The following is a 13,894-nucleotide window of genomic DNA, read 5'->3' as shown; positions in this document are numbered from 1 at the left end:
GTTTCTTGGAATTGTTGTGCCTCTGGGCATTGTCAGTCACATTATTATCGCAAGTAGACACAATTCCCTGACGATAGACAAGCCCGTAGGCTGCAGTCTGGCCATGAATAAGATAGGTACTACAACCGGCGAATGCATTCACCTTCGTGATCCATCCATCCATCCATTGCCAGACGCCATGTATCCCAAATGGGGTGGCCAAGGGCTTAGAGTTAATTGTTTTACAGGGAGGGGCACTAATCCTCCACCAACCCCACTTGACGTAGGGATGCCAACATCATCTGGTGTTCCCAGGCGGTCACCCATCCAAGTACTAACCAGACCCAACGTTGTTTAACTTCGCTGATCGGATGGGAAGCGGTGTACTCAACGTGGCATGGCCGTTGGCATGCATAATGTAAATGCCACAAACAAATCACCAGCCACACTAATGATGAGTGTCGTTATTTGGCACGACAGCATTCGGGGGATTTTAGGAGTAAAAGTTCAGTGAGACTATATTTACAGAAACTAAACCACCGTACACTCCACTGTTGTGTTGTTTTGTGTTAATACCAGTGGACACCTACAGTAACTAATCATGGGAGCATCATTTGGTTGTTCTAGGCTGGTGCTCTCTTACGATACTGCGGTAATTCCTGTATAACCTGCTGCTATGTAATTTTGTTATTCGTTAGGAGCATATATCAATATGATATCCTCTTATGTATGCACATTAAATAAATAATATCCTTGTTAAGCAATATATATATATATATATATATATATATATATATATATATATATATATATATATATATATATATATATATATATATATATATATATATATATATATATATATATAACCCATTGGATCCCAGGGATGCTGGGCGAGGCATGGCGCTGGGTGGGTACTATGCGTACCACCCTCCGTTTATCGGCTCATAGTCGCGAAGCTCATAGGTCCCTACCCTGGGGTTCCCTACTTTATAAAGACTTGAAAAATCCCATTTCTGTCCAATATTCCGGACACCGGGCTCCACTGGGATATATATATATATATATATATATAGATATATATATATTTATTTATTTATATATATATATATATATATATATATATATATATATATATATATATATATATATATATATATATATATATATATATATATATATATATATATATTGGTGCCAACACCACAACCAGTATAATGTAAATTGTATTAAACTCGTGCAGTCCCACGAGCATTTTCCATGTGATGTTACGTTTGTTCCATTCTCCTTTGCATACTACTTATTTTTATTTTAACTGAATGTGTACTTTTCTCACGGCCGTGTTTGCATTGTGTCTGTGTCTTCAGTCATTGTTCTCTTTTCTGCCTACTTCCCATCCTTGCCTACCTGTCTCTTTGCTATTGTAACTGAATGTGTCGACCATAGTGAATCTGCCAGTGCAGTCCAAAATGCAGTATATCATGTCCACCTCGGTCAGGTTCAGGATTTTTTTTTTTTTTTTTTTTTGAGCCACTACATACAGTGCCTATTGTCTCTTGCCCTCGTCCATTCAAGTCATGCTAATGATTCTTATTGTGCAATTATGTGTCGCATTTCTGTTTAGCTCCATCACTAGCTATTGCCAGACGTCTCAGTTCCGTAATAGGTGGCCACAAACAGGTTGCCACCGAGTCGACTCAAACATCCAACCTCACTGTCTAATTCATTCCTGCTAATTATTCGAACTGTGTTATTTAATCTGTCCCTGTCGCTTCCTGCCATACCTATGGTCATTGTTACCCGTCCCCGCCCCGGAGGGGCTCGGAAACGAGTATTATTTTCTCTCAGTTTGTCTGTTTGTTTGTCTGTCTCTGTCTGTCTGCCTGTCTGCAACAACTTTACCCGAATACTACTGGTGCAATTTTTACTAAAATTACAGGGATGATGGGCTATGACATTCTGATCACCTGATTTAATTTGGGGCCAAATTGGGCCAAGGCCTAGGCTGTAGGCCTTCCAAAATGTTAAAAAAGAAAAAAAGGCAAAAAATCGCTTTTCCGCCCTAACTCCTTTCAAATGCGTCAAATCGACATGAAACCAAAATCTAAATGTGCATGTTTCAAATCTGCATCCTATAACATGCCTGATTACATCAAGGGGGTCACCCCCCCAGTTAGCGGTAGGGGATGAATGTCAGGTGGGTCGTGCCTAAAATTTCAAATGGGCACATAATCGTCAGTTTTCACCCGATTTACTCCGAATTTGATATGTGACATCTTTGACTAGGTATCCTGTTGTGTTTATAAGTCAGCACTAAAATGACTGCCGGGGGCGGGTTTGCAGTGCCTTGGCACCGCTAGTTCCAGTTGCTTTCATGCATAGGGAACTCATTAATCAATTAAGTGATTGTTTCCTTGTTAGTGTTTTTTCCTAATTACCCTCTGTATAGTTTCATTGATGTCTTAGACAAAAGTACATAAAACTACATGAGATTAGTACAACTACCAGAGGACGTTAAAACTGGTCATACCTAGTGACCAATTGTGTGTAATTCTCTTGTGATTTAATACCACATGCATCAATATAAACTTCCTATAGGACGAACTTGGCTGATGAAGTCATGATGTGCTTTTGAGGACACTGTTTTTCAGGACCTGATGCATAGTCAATGGTCAAATATGCATAATGCTACTACTTTCACTTCATTTTTGAGTGTTACTTTATATATATATATATATATATATATATATATATATATATATATATATATATATATATATATATATATATGCTTCTTATTATTATCATTATTATTTTTTCTTTTACATACATTTTTTAATTCCTCTATAATTTCTATGAGCAATGATTGTTATTTATGATCTGTACTTTTTCTCATGCCAAGTATAACCCTTTTTTTATTAAATTTTTATCATGGCCGTGTGTTTGTGTTATAAATATTATATTGTCTTATCTTGTTTAAACCAACTGTTTTCGTTGCACCATTGTGCCTTCTTCATTTTATAATATCCACTGCTGTATTCATCAATGATTAGCAAAATATGGGAATTATCTATCACATTCCTTGTCTTATACTCAATATATATTTTTTTTATCCTTGAGGTAACTAGACCCCTTATATATGTACTTCCCCATTGTGTCAGGAGACACAACTTTTTAATAAGCCAGGAGAAATTGTTACTAATAATTTCGTATAAATTGGACATTATATCATTTTCAAACCTTGCTTATTTTTATGTAAATGATAGTGTATGTAATACATAACCTTGTATAACATTTAGTATAGCGGTAGTCTACTTTAGGGGTTGCTCTAAATTGAATGGCAAGCCGATTTATTTCCTGTAAACCAGAAAATCATTTACAACGCTACGTGGTAACCACAAAACCAACCAACACGTTCCCTAAGTGGTAACAAGTGGGCTGGAGGAGGGTTAGTTCCCATCTCCGGAAAACAACTAACTAAAAATACGAACAAGACTTAGGACCGAACAAAGGACACGGTTCGGACTGAGACATGGAATGTATGGGGTGCGAATGATGAGGTGAAAGAGAGAGATACTGTCCAGGTGCTTGAGGATGCAGAAGTGAATGTATGGAATGAATGAGACAAAATATAAAGGTGAGACTGTGAGAGAATGGGAGTATGGATTGGGAATATGTGGGGGAGAAGGTGAGAATGAGAGGGCAAAAGAAGGAGTTTGTGTTGTTGTATGCAAGAGATGGAAGGAAAATATAAGAGAGTATGGATCTGTCGGCTCAAGGATTGTGTGGGTAACATTCAAAGGTGGACTACAAATGTGGGCGACTGTGTGTGTGTGTGCGCCAATGCAACACTGTGAAAGTAGAGTTAAAGAAGAGTTCTGAACAAATGTGGAAGTGTTCATTAAAAAATTTGAAAAGAATGAGTGTTTTTGACTGGAGATATGAATGGGAAAGTAGAAAACGTGAAGGTGGATAGAGTAGTTGGAGAGTGGGTTGTACCTGCAAAAGTGGATGAAAATGGCAGTACTCTAGTGGATATTTGTGCAGAGAAGGGGTTGGGGATAGCCAATACCCTCTTTAGACACAAAATGATCCACAGGTATACGTGGCGAATGATGAGAAGGATGAATGGTGAACTAAATGAATGGAAGGCAATGATTGATTATATGTGTGTGGATGATAGAATATGAAGGTGTGTAATGGATGCAAGAGCATACAGAGGTTGGGGGAGTTGACTTTCTGACAACCACATGATGGTGGTGAAAGTCAAGGTTCAAATGAAATGGAGGAGCAGGAGAAGGGAAGGACAGCAGGAAGTAGCACATAGAAGGAGGGTAGAAAGGTTGCAAGATGATGGAAGAAAGGCAGAATATAAGAGAGAAATGGAAGAGCGATTGGATACATATGGTTTGGAGCAGATGGGGGACGTGGAAGGTGTGTGCAAAATATTCACAGAAGAAATTTGTGCAGCATGTGATGTGGTGTGTGGGGTGAAGAGAAGACGAAAGGGGGTGCAAGGAACAGCATGGTGGAATTAGGAAGTGAGACAGGCTGTGGCAGAAGAGAAGAAAGCATACAGTGAGTGGATGAGAAACAGGGGCGTGGAGGAAGTTGAGAGACGGAAGAGAGAGTTTAATGTTGAGATGAAGAGAGAGGTGGAAAGATTAATAATATAGAGTTAGAAGAGAGTGGATGAGGAATTTGGATGAAATTTAAGTGTAAAGTGGAGGGAATGTAAGAAAATGATCTGGGAGGAGGTAAAGAAGTTAGACAGGGTGATAAAGAAGTAAGTCGGGGATTGAAAGATAAAAATGGTAGATTGCTAGTAGAGATGGGAGAAAAAGTGAGCAGATGGAGAGAACACTTTAAGGAATTGTTGAACCTGGGGAATGAAAGTAATGCTAGTACTCGTATAAGTGGCTGCTGAATGGCTGGGAGAAGGAGGAAGGTGAGAAGAGAGGAAGAAATCACTAGGATGGAAGTAGTGGAAGTAATGAAGAAAGTCAAAATGGGGAAAGACACAGGAATTGATGGAGTCAACATTCAAAGTCTGTGGGACACTCTCTTGGGGAACACATGCTTGTGTCATGAAGTTGTAAAGCTGATCGCCTGCATCAAAGGGATTCCCATGACTCAGTATGGCAGCCTTGATCTTGTTGACAGTGTAATGCTTTTTCTTGACAGCATTTGGTTGTACCTCATGGTGTTCTTGTGGTTTATGAGCAGTGACACCAAATTGTCCTTTAAACTCTGTTGGGAGGCGTGACATCTCCGGTGTGACCAAAAAGAAACGCTCCCATGCGTTGGCATTATTGGAAATACCACTTAACCCAGAGTTTATCTTCATCATCCTATTTAGTCATTCGCATACTCAGTGCCAATGGAGACAAATGGAATCCCACTCTTCGTGACAGATATATTCCCGTCCTGAAGTTCACGCCAGATTTCCAGATGACTTCTCTTTTCTCCTGCTTTTCTGCGATGTACCGTGGCCAAAGGCGTTTGTATTTTATCCGATCTAGGGAGAAGAAGAGCTTATTTAGTTCCTCTCCAGCTTGCAGGTGGAGAACTAGTTCAGAATTTCTTGAAGCTTCGATGAAAAACAGGATGGTTTCAACATGGTGGAGGTAATTTGTTAATGACTTGAACATTGTGTTAGAGTATTTTTCTGCTTCCCACGTTTTCAACTGCTCAATAACATCTTTGTCAGTGAGGGTTTGAAGCAGGCATTGGCATTCTGTCGACTGTTAATCTTGCACAGTTATCCTGGACTTCATTCATTGGCTTTTTGCAGATGAATTTGAGGTTTGGCTTTTCTGTGAAGAACTTGTCTAGGAGGAGTTCATACAGAGCCATGTACATATGGATGTGTGCACGAAGAATTCTCTTGTAGTGGACACACTCAAGGATCTGTCATGTTGTCGCACAGCCATATACATCAGCCTCAATCCATGCATCATCTATCTCAGAATTTTCAGTGGATGTACTTAGTGCCCTCAGTGCAGCTATCACAATGTGTAGCTCACCTAGCCTGAAGAGAACTGTTCTTTTCATATCATCTCTTAAATCCAGCAACTGCACCGCCTTCTCGTATAAGGCCATGTCAAAGGTTATCACTGTTGGGTGTCCTTCACCAACGACCAAGCTCTTCAACTGAGATGCTACCAGAATCATAGTCAGCATTGTTGACCACTCAAATGCTACTCCTGGAAGCAGCAGTAGTGTACCAACTTTGGTCAAGGACTGGCCAGATGACATGAGTGACTTGGATCCAGCCCAACCAGGGATACTGTTCTGTTCTCCATTATCCTTTTCTCAAGACAGGGCAGACGCTATGATCCAGCCTAGGGTGGTCAGTTCATAAGACTCAGCAACACCCCTGGTGTCGGCCTCGAATTCTTGTGCTTTCTTGACCATTCCAGGTTTTGGTTTGCTACATGGCTTGATGGGTACATGATATGGGGCAACCGATAGCTTCTTTGCCTCATTTAGATCCATATTGGGTGCGATGACTTCCTCTGGAGCATTAGCTTTCAGATACACTGCAGTGATTGTCCCATGTGTGGTACCTTTCGTAACACCTGTGTCCTCGGCGAAGTCTGTATTGTCAACCTCAAAGAACACAAAGGTTCTTCTTTTGAGGAAGGTTGGGATGAACAAGCCATTGAACTGTCTCGTGTTTTCCACAACAGCATTGGTTATAGTTGTTTTCAAGAGCACTGACCGACCGTATGGTACACAATAATTCTGTGAATGAAGGAGGCCTATTAGTTTCTTTTTCCTGGTGTCGTGATGAACGGTAAGTGCCAAACCCAGAATATGCAGATCTTCTCTGGCATGTTGTGTCTGGAATGTGTCTGTTCCCTGCTTTGGTCGGTGTTTCACCTACCTCTTGGATTTGAAAGTATACATGATGTTCTGGCTTAATATATCTGCTAATTGGTCCACTGACCTTCTCCTAATCTCTGTTTGAAACTCCTCTTCACATACTCTAATGCATAACGCTGTTCAACTCTGGTGGAACGTTTGCTGCTGTGCTTAATACGGTAACTTTTTCTGGATGTTTCTTCTCATCAGTGAAGTTCGCAATACCTCTGCATATTAGCTTAGTTGTCTTGTATAACATCTTTGTATTGCTCATTTCACACGCGTGGTCTTCTATCATAACAATGTGGACCATATCTTCTTCACCGGCATCAGGGCAGTAAAGAACTGATGGATTTCGCCTGTCTTTCTGCCTCACGGACTTCACACATGGTAAATCTTGAAGAATCTTATCCTTCAGTCATTGTCTTGTCAACGGTGGTTTGTGCTTCTGTGCCTCCTCGCTACCCCCAATCATGGAAATGTGTGTGTGTGTGTGTGTGTGTGTGTGTGTGTGTGTGTGTATATATATATATATATATATATATATATATATATATATATATATATATATATAATATATATATATATATATATATATATATAATGTGTATGTGTGTGTGTGTGTGTGTGTGTGTGTGTGTGTGTGTGACATCCATGAGCAGATATGCTTTGATCAGTCGATGAGACTGATCAACTCGATAAAGCATGACATCTGCAGGGGCAGGTCTGCCATAGAGGATTTGGCTTTGCCACTGGTATGATCCCTGAGGACATGGAACACATGTTGTTTCCAGCACAGCTTGTGATATCTGGCATCTATTGCATGGGCATCACATGAGCATACTGCATTACTTAATCTCGTCATCAGCACTAAATCTTGGGAAACTTCTAATGCTTGTCTGCGCGCCTTCCCCGAGTTCCTGGTTCTATCTGTGAAGAGAGCTTAACCGTCATCCGATTGACAGAAGAAGCAGTGGACTTTTGACAAAGGTTTTGTCGCACATCTTGTAAATGACATTGATGTTACTGGTGTATCTTATTCCATTTCTCAACTTGATCTTTTATCGCCCCCCCCCCCTTTTTTTTTACGGCATACCGTCCTGAGGACATCAAATGTTCGAAGCGGTCTCTAGCTCGCTGTAACTCTGCCTGGTTTGTGGCAGAGGAATAGCAACTTCATTGCCATGTTATATCCTTGTCGAGCTGCATTTCCTCGGTACATCCTTGGAGACATCTTTGAATTGCAACAAACTGTCCTTTACGTACGTCGGCTCGCTCCTTTACCACATCAGATAGTTTCTGGTTGGATTCGGTCCTGGGATTCAGAACAACTGCCCGTTTACTAGTGTTATAGTCCTGACAGAAGATGCACTGTTTGCAGTCGACAGGCTCCTTTCATCCATCATCATGCCCTGAATATGCAGAACCACATCCGGTGTTAGTCAGATGAACGAAACTGCTGCCAAGATACACATTTCCTGAAAACGAATAATGTGTTGGAATAATTTGAATTCTAGTTATACCGCAAGTGGATTGCTTGTCTCTGGAAACATGGAGTAGGCATACTGAATGAAGAGTTTATAGGTCGGAAGATGTGAGCAAAACATCTTTTGTATCAGTGGCATGCATACGCCCCTGGCATCACTGACCTCCGGAAAGAAAAAAAAATAAAAATGAAGCAAGTGTTAGGACTATAAGTCTAATGATGCCACCAGTGGTTTTGTTGACCCAGAAAACATAGGATTAGCCCATTTCATTATGTTTCAAGGTTGACTAAATGCCTAGATAGCACAAAGCATGTATTTTATGGCAGCCATTTTAAAAATCCAAAATGGCGGCCATGCAAGTGTCTACTGAAATGTCAACATTGATTTTATTATTTCGCAAGCTCTGAAGATTCCAGAAATGCATAGTTTTGCTAATCTCCAAAAATTTTGAACGAAAAAACGTAGTGAACCTGAATAAAATGTCAATCTTAGCATGTCAGTACTGATACATCCTTTCACACACAACTTTCTAGTAACTCCATGCTTCTTCCTTCTTTCTCATTACTCTATTCTAGCTACTGCAGACAGAGTTACATCGCTCAGTCCATTCAGTAGGATGACGTATATTTTCATTTATTCAAGCTACCACCAAATGATCTAATCAGCTTAGGATTAGACATAGGGGTCAGACACAGCCTTCATTCACATTTTCATTGCATGAGATCACTCTTACCCATCCATAAAGCATCTTTTCGTTAGTAGGAGGAAAACGAAAAATACGACCTGCTGTTGCTGTTGATGCTGCAGGTTCATTTAAACCATGAACTCGGTGGAATTCCAGCTAGTGTTGCCCTTCTTCAGTCCACCATCTTCATTTCGGGGAATATGGAGGATGATGGGTGATGTCTGCACAAGCGGGCAGTGGAGTTTCCCAGTTAGATCGGTGCCACCACCGAAGGCGTCTCCAGCACCACCACTGAAACTGAAGGGGCTAAAAAAAAAATAAATAAATAAAAAAAATCTCCCTCGCTCAAGGACTTCCTCTTCCCGGAATGGAGTGTCCAAGATTTTCTCGTAATTTCACAGGGTCGGATAAAAGCATGATTAATGAATGTCCAAACATGAGGAATATTCAACGCATTTTCCTCCCTCACCCATAATGCTTTGCGTTTTACGAATTATTCTCCCATCATACATTTTCAGTGCTTCGTCTTGCATATTTTCCCTCTCAATTTTCCCCTCTTCTCTTATTTTCTGTTTTTATATATATTTCTCATTCACATAGCTGTATTTACCTTCAAATACAAGTTTTTCTTATCATGTTTACTAGGTACACGTCACATTTAACAATTATACTTTCTTATATTTTTCCCTCTTGTATTATCGCCTACACACATTTTCCCTCTCATATTTTCCCTCACACACTTCCTCTCTCATATTTCCCCCCTCACACTTTCTTATTCACTCACTTTCCTCTTCTCACATATTTTAACCGTCTCACATTTTCTCACACATTTTCTGTCATTCTTGTGGCCATAAATCTTTGGTGTATCATAATTCTTTCTTGCCACAAAATACCCCTGGGTCTATATAATTATCTTCATGGACTGAAATTATGAGCCATATTTTTATCCTCAGCTTCTCATTAACTCCTTGAATACACTGAATTTTTGAGCTATTATTCTATCCATTATAAGCGAGACATTAATGTTCAGAAATCAAGGAAACTGAAGATAAAACTAGTAAAATTGATAGAATATAAAGGTATAAGCATTCTGTGTGTGTGTGTGTGTGTGTGTGTGTGTGTGTGTGTGTGTGTGTGTGTGTGTGTGTGTGTGTGTGTGCACCTTTTTGCCCATTTGCATCTGTAGATATGTAAGCATTTAGATGACCATTGTCGAGTCTGATGGCCTGTCTTCATCAGTTTGTATTATATATCTTATTTTCATTTTTGACGTAACTGATGCAACGTGTCCAGAATATATTTAGGACATGTAAGCTTGCTTAAGCTGTGATATCACGAGGCGGTATCAAACATGCCTCGTGTAAGTGTTTCCGATCGGTTTCACTTAGTTTCATTTAGTTGTTTCCTTATTTCAGATTCTGAAATGAATAATGGATACCATTCTCTTCCACCGAGAGACTGCTACCAGTGTCTGTTTGTGATTTATTTTGCACATAACACTTCAGTGTTCTCGTGCATGTAATTCTTACTGTATCAGCCTCTGTGATGTCTATACGCCGTATGATATTTCTTTCTTGTTGCTTCCTAATAAGCACAGTATATTTGATTGTAAGCTACCAACGTCTTGCTGACAGATGCAGAGCAGAAATTTTCTTATTTCACTCTCCATGGGTGTTTTGTCTCAAACAACATATAGACACAAATAAGGAACTGGAACACAGAGTGGTACACATATCCTCACCGATGGCTGAAGAAGAGCTGAAAGTATAGAGATGGTACTGTGCACATAAAATAACACCGTGAAACATATTACTAACAATGAGAAACGTTCGGCTTGACAGAATTAAAACTTCTAAGCCTTAGTGGAAGAAAAGCATAACTGCGTAACAAAGAAAATATTTGGTTTCAATGCAGATTTTTTTTTTTTCTTTTTTTTTTTGCTGTTACCTGATATAAAACAACATAAGCCGCTCCACTGCCAAAATTATTATAAATTCTCATATGTTTGTGTGTAATAAGTCAGACATATCCTAAACACATTTAAAAGCTTGAAATTCGGCTCAAGGAATTTGAAAATGTACTACTCTTGTTCAGCTGATTAGCCAGGTAATTATTCTGAATGACAGAAAGTTAACAAGAAAAATAACTACAGTGTAAGTCACTCCGTCACCATTGTATAGTAAAGGTTAGATGTGGCACCAAGACAGACACAAAAGAGACAAAATAAAATCCATCCAATCTATGCAATGAAATGACGGGCAACTCTAAGAAAAGGTACATTTAACAAAAATTATTTTAAAATAAAAGTCACAAACCTGCATAATAGAATAGGTGACTACAACACAGAAGTATTAGAAACAAAACGCAACTGTTCCATTAATTAAGGAAATAACCGCAGAAAAAAAAAAAAAAAAAAAAAAAAAAAAGCACTTTGTGTAGCTGTACAGCTAAATCCAGTACTGAAAGAATCCATGAAAAGTTATTTTCTTAAATACTCGTCAGTGAAAACATGTATAAAACAAAAAACAAAATTCACACCAGCTCTATTATAACATGAAGTAACAAAAATCTGTTAAAATACAGCAGTACATTTCATGACCGAATCCAATAATGAAAAATAAAATAAAAAAGTTGCAATAAAAAAAATGGAAAAGTAGCGGCAGCAAAAAGTTCCACACAAAGGATTATCTGGCAGTGAGTTTATGCAGTACGCCTGGGAGGCCGATAGTGGGTCACTTTTAAATGGTTATTTGAAACTTTCGGAAGACTGTTACGCGATGGAGAGTGTTGGTCTGTCTGTTTGCTTGTGAATTCTTTTACTTATGCCTTAAACTGTCTACTGTTTAACCTTGTTCCGCCTGTCATTTTTTTTCCAGTCCCTACTCAGTAACGATCCTACATCTCACGCCGTACTGTTCACCTTAATATATTCTTTTAGTTTATTCTTCCAGCCATTTCTGTCCCTACTCAGCAACGACCCAACATCCCACAACACATCATTTCCCTTCCTAGAGTCCCTTTCCTTCTACTCCCAATCATTTACTTCTTTGATAATGTCCTTTTATCCTACAACATAACGCTCTCCTTGCATACTCCTCTACCTCGTCCGTCAAGTTATTTTTCTCCGTACTCAGCGAGAGCAAAGATGAAGATTAATTTTTACTGTGTGTGTGTGTGTGTGTGTGTGTGTGTGTGTGTGTGTGTGTGTGTGTTTTACAGGCAGACTGTGAAATCAGTCATTTCGTGAAATGCCTAGTCAGTTCATCAAATGAGCGTAAATTGGAACAGGTTAATTTAGGTTTGATTAATTTAGGTTACGGCTAGGTTAGGCTAGAATAATCTGGGATAAATTTAGATTAGGCTAGGCTAGGGTAGGTTAGGTTAATTTTGACGAGCGTTAATGTAGGTTTACAGTTCGTCCAAATTAGCCTAACCTAATCTAGCCTAAGTAACCTAGCCGAAACTTAACCTTGATTATCCCAGCCTCACTTAACCTCAGTCAAAATTAACCTATATATATATATATATATATATATATATATATATATATATATACTACCAGGGGTACCTGGCGTTGCCGAGCCCAAAAGGAGAACACTCTAATCCTATTTGTTTTGGTTCAGTCTTTCTCTCTACTCCAGACAGACCATGTACCTCCTATGCTTTGAGAGGAATTGTTAGAGGTCCAGGAACTTTCTTTTTCAGCTTTCGCAGACTAACACACAGTATTTATGTACAATTGTTGACAATTATCTGTGACCTCAAATGACCTCAGAGGTCAACCTCACATAGCCTATATCCGAACTGGGCGTCATGTGAGTCTCCATGCCAAAAAATCGGCTATTGGGTCCAGTCGTTCGAGCGTGTATTACCGGTGACCTCAAATGACCTCTAACCAGTGACCTCAAACAGCCTCTGAGATCAACCTCACATAGCCTACGTCCGAACTGGAGGTCATGTGAGTCTCCATACTAAAAATTGGGCCGCAGTGGTACCCTGCGTTACCCGGGCCAAAAAGACAAATATTCTACCGGCGACCTCAAATAACCCAGACCTGAATTTTGACCTCTCTAAATCCATCCTTGGGTCACCCTGATTCAGAATATATATGGATTTGTGGGTCACTGGTCTTCGGTTTGGGCGAGATTGAAGGGTAAGCAAACAAAGAAACAAACAATGCTATATATATACAGTATATATATATATATATATATATATATACACACGTCATACTGACATCTCACTGCCATACCTCGTATTACTTCACCTTACATTGCACATCACTCTATACACTTCACTACCACATCTCGTACTACTACAGCTTACACTGCCGCACGACACTACACGCCTCTCTACCACACCTCGTACTGCTTACTGCATCTTACACTGCCGCACCAAACAGCACACTTCGCTACCTCATCTCGTACTACATTCTGCACCCTACACTGCCGCACCACAGAGCACACTTCACCTCGTACCACTTACCCACCTCGTACCACTTACCGCACCCTACACTGCCGCACCACACAGCACACTCACTACTTCACCTCGTTCTACTTACTGCACCTTACACTGCCTCACCACACAGCAAAAAAAAAAAAAAAAAAAAAAAACGTGAGAGAGGAATATGGTGTAGATGGGTGACGGCAGGTTGTCTGGATGAGGGGAAGGCTGCAAATGTATATGAAGAAGGTAGAAAGAGAAGAAGGTGGAATTGAAGGAATTAGGTGCATTCCGGATGAAAATGGTGAGGGACAAGAATGTGTGTGGGAAGGAATTGGGTAAAAAAAATTGGAATGATGAGTAGATAGGTGGAGACTGCTTTGAAGGGACTGTGGGGGTCAGAGAGAAGTAAAAGTAAGGAAAAATTGCCTTT

General features: G+C 39.7%; 1 non-coding gene across 1 annotated transcript; it reads right to left on the bottom strand.

Annotated features, from left to right (window-relative positions):
* Positions 1-269: 269 nt before the first annotated feature.
* On the bottom strand, positions 270-388 carry LOC145394851 (5S ribosomal RNA). Its single transcript, XR_013896496.1, has one exon. It is a non-coding gene; the product is annotated as a 5S ribosomal RNA (ribosomal RNA).
* Positions 389-13,894: the final 13,506 nt, after the last annotated feature.

This window comes from Coenobita brevimanus, chromosome 28, assembly GCF_032717465.1.
Source record: "Coenobita brevimanus isolate Jiangsu-jjx chromosome 28, ASM3271746v2, whole genome shotgun sequence".
In the NCBI taxonomy this organism is placed as follows: Eukaryota; Metazoa; Arthropoda; class Malacostraca; order Decapoda; family Coenobitidae; genus Coenobita; species Coenobita brevimanus.
The sequence above is the reverse complement of the archived record's forward strand: the minus strand, read 5'-3'. Positions and strand labels throughout refer to the sequence as shown.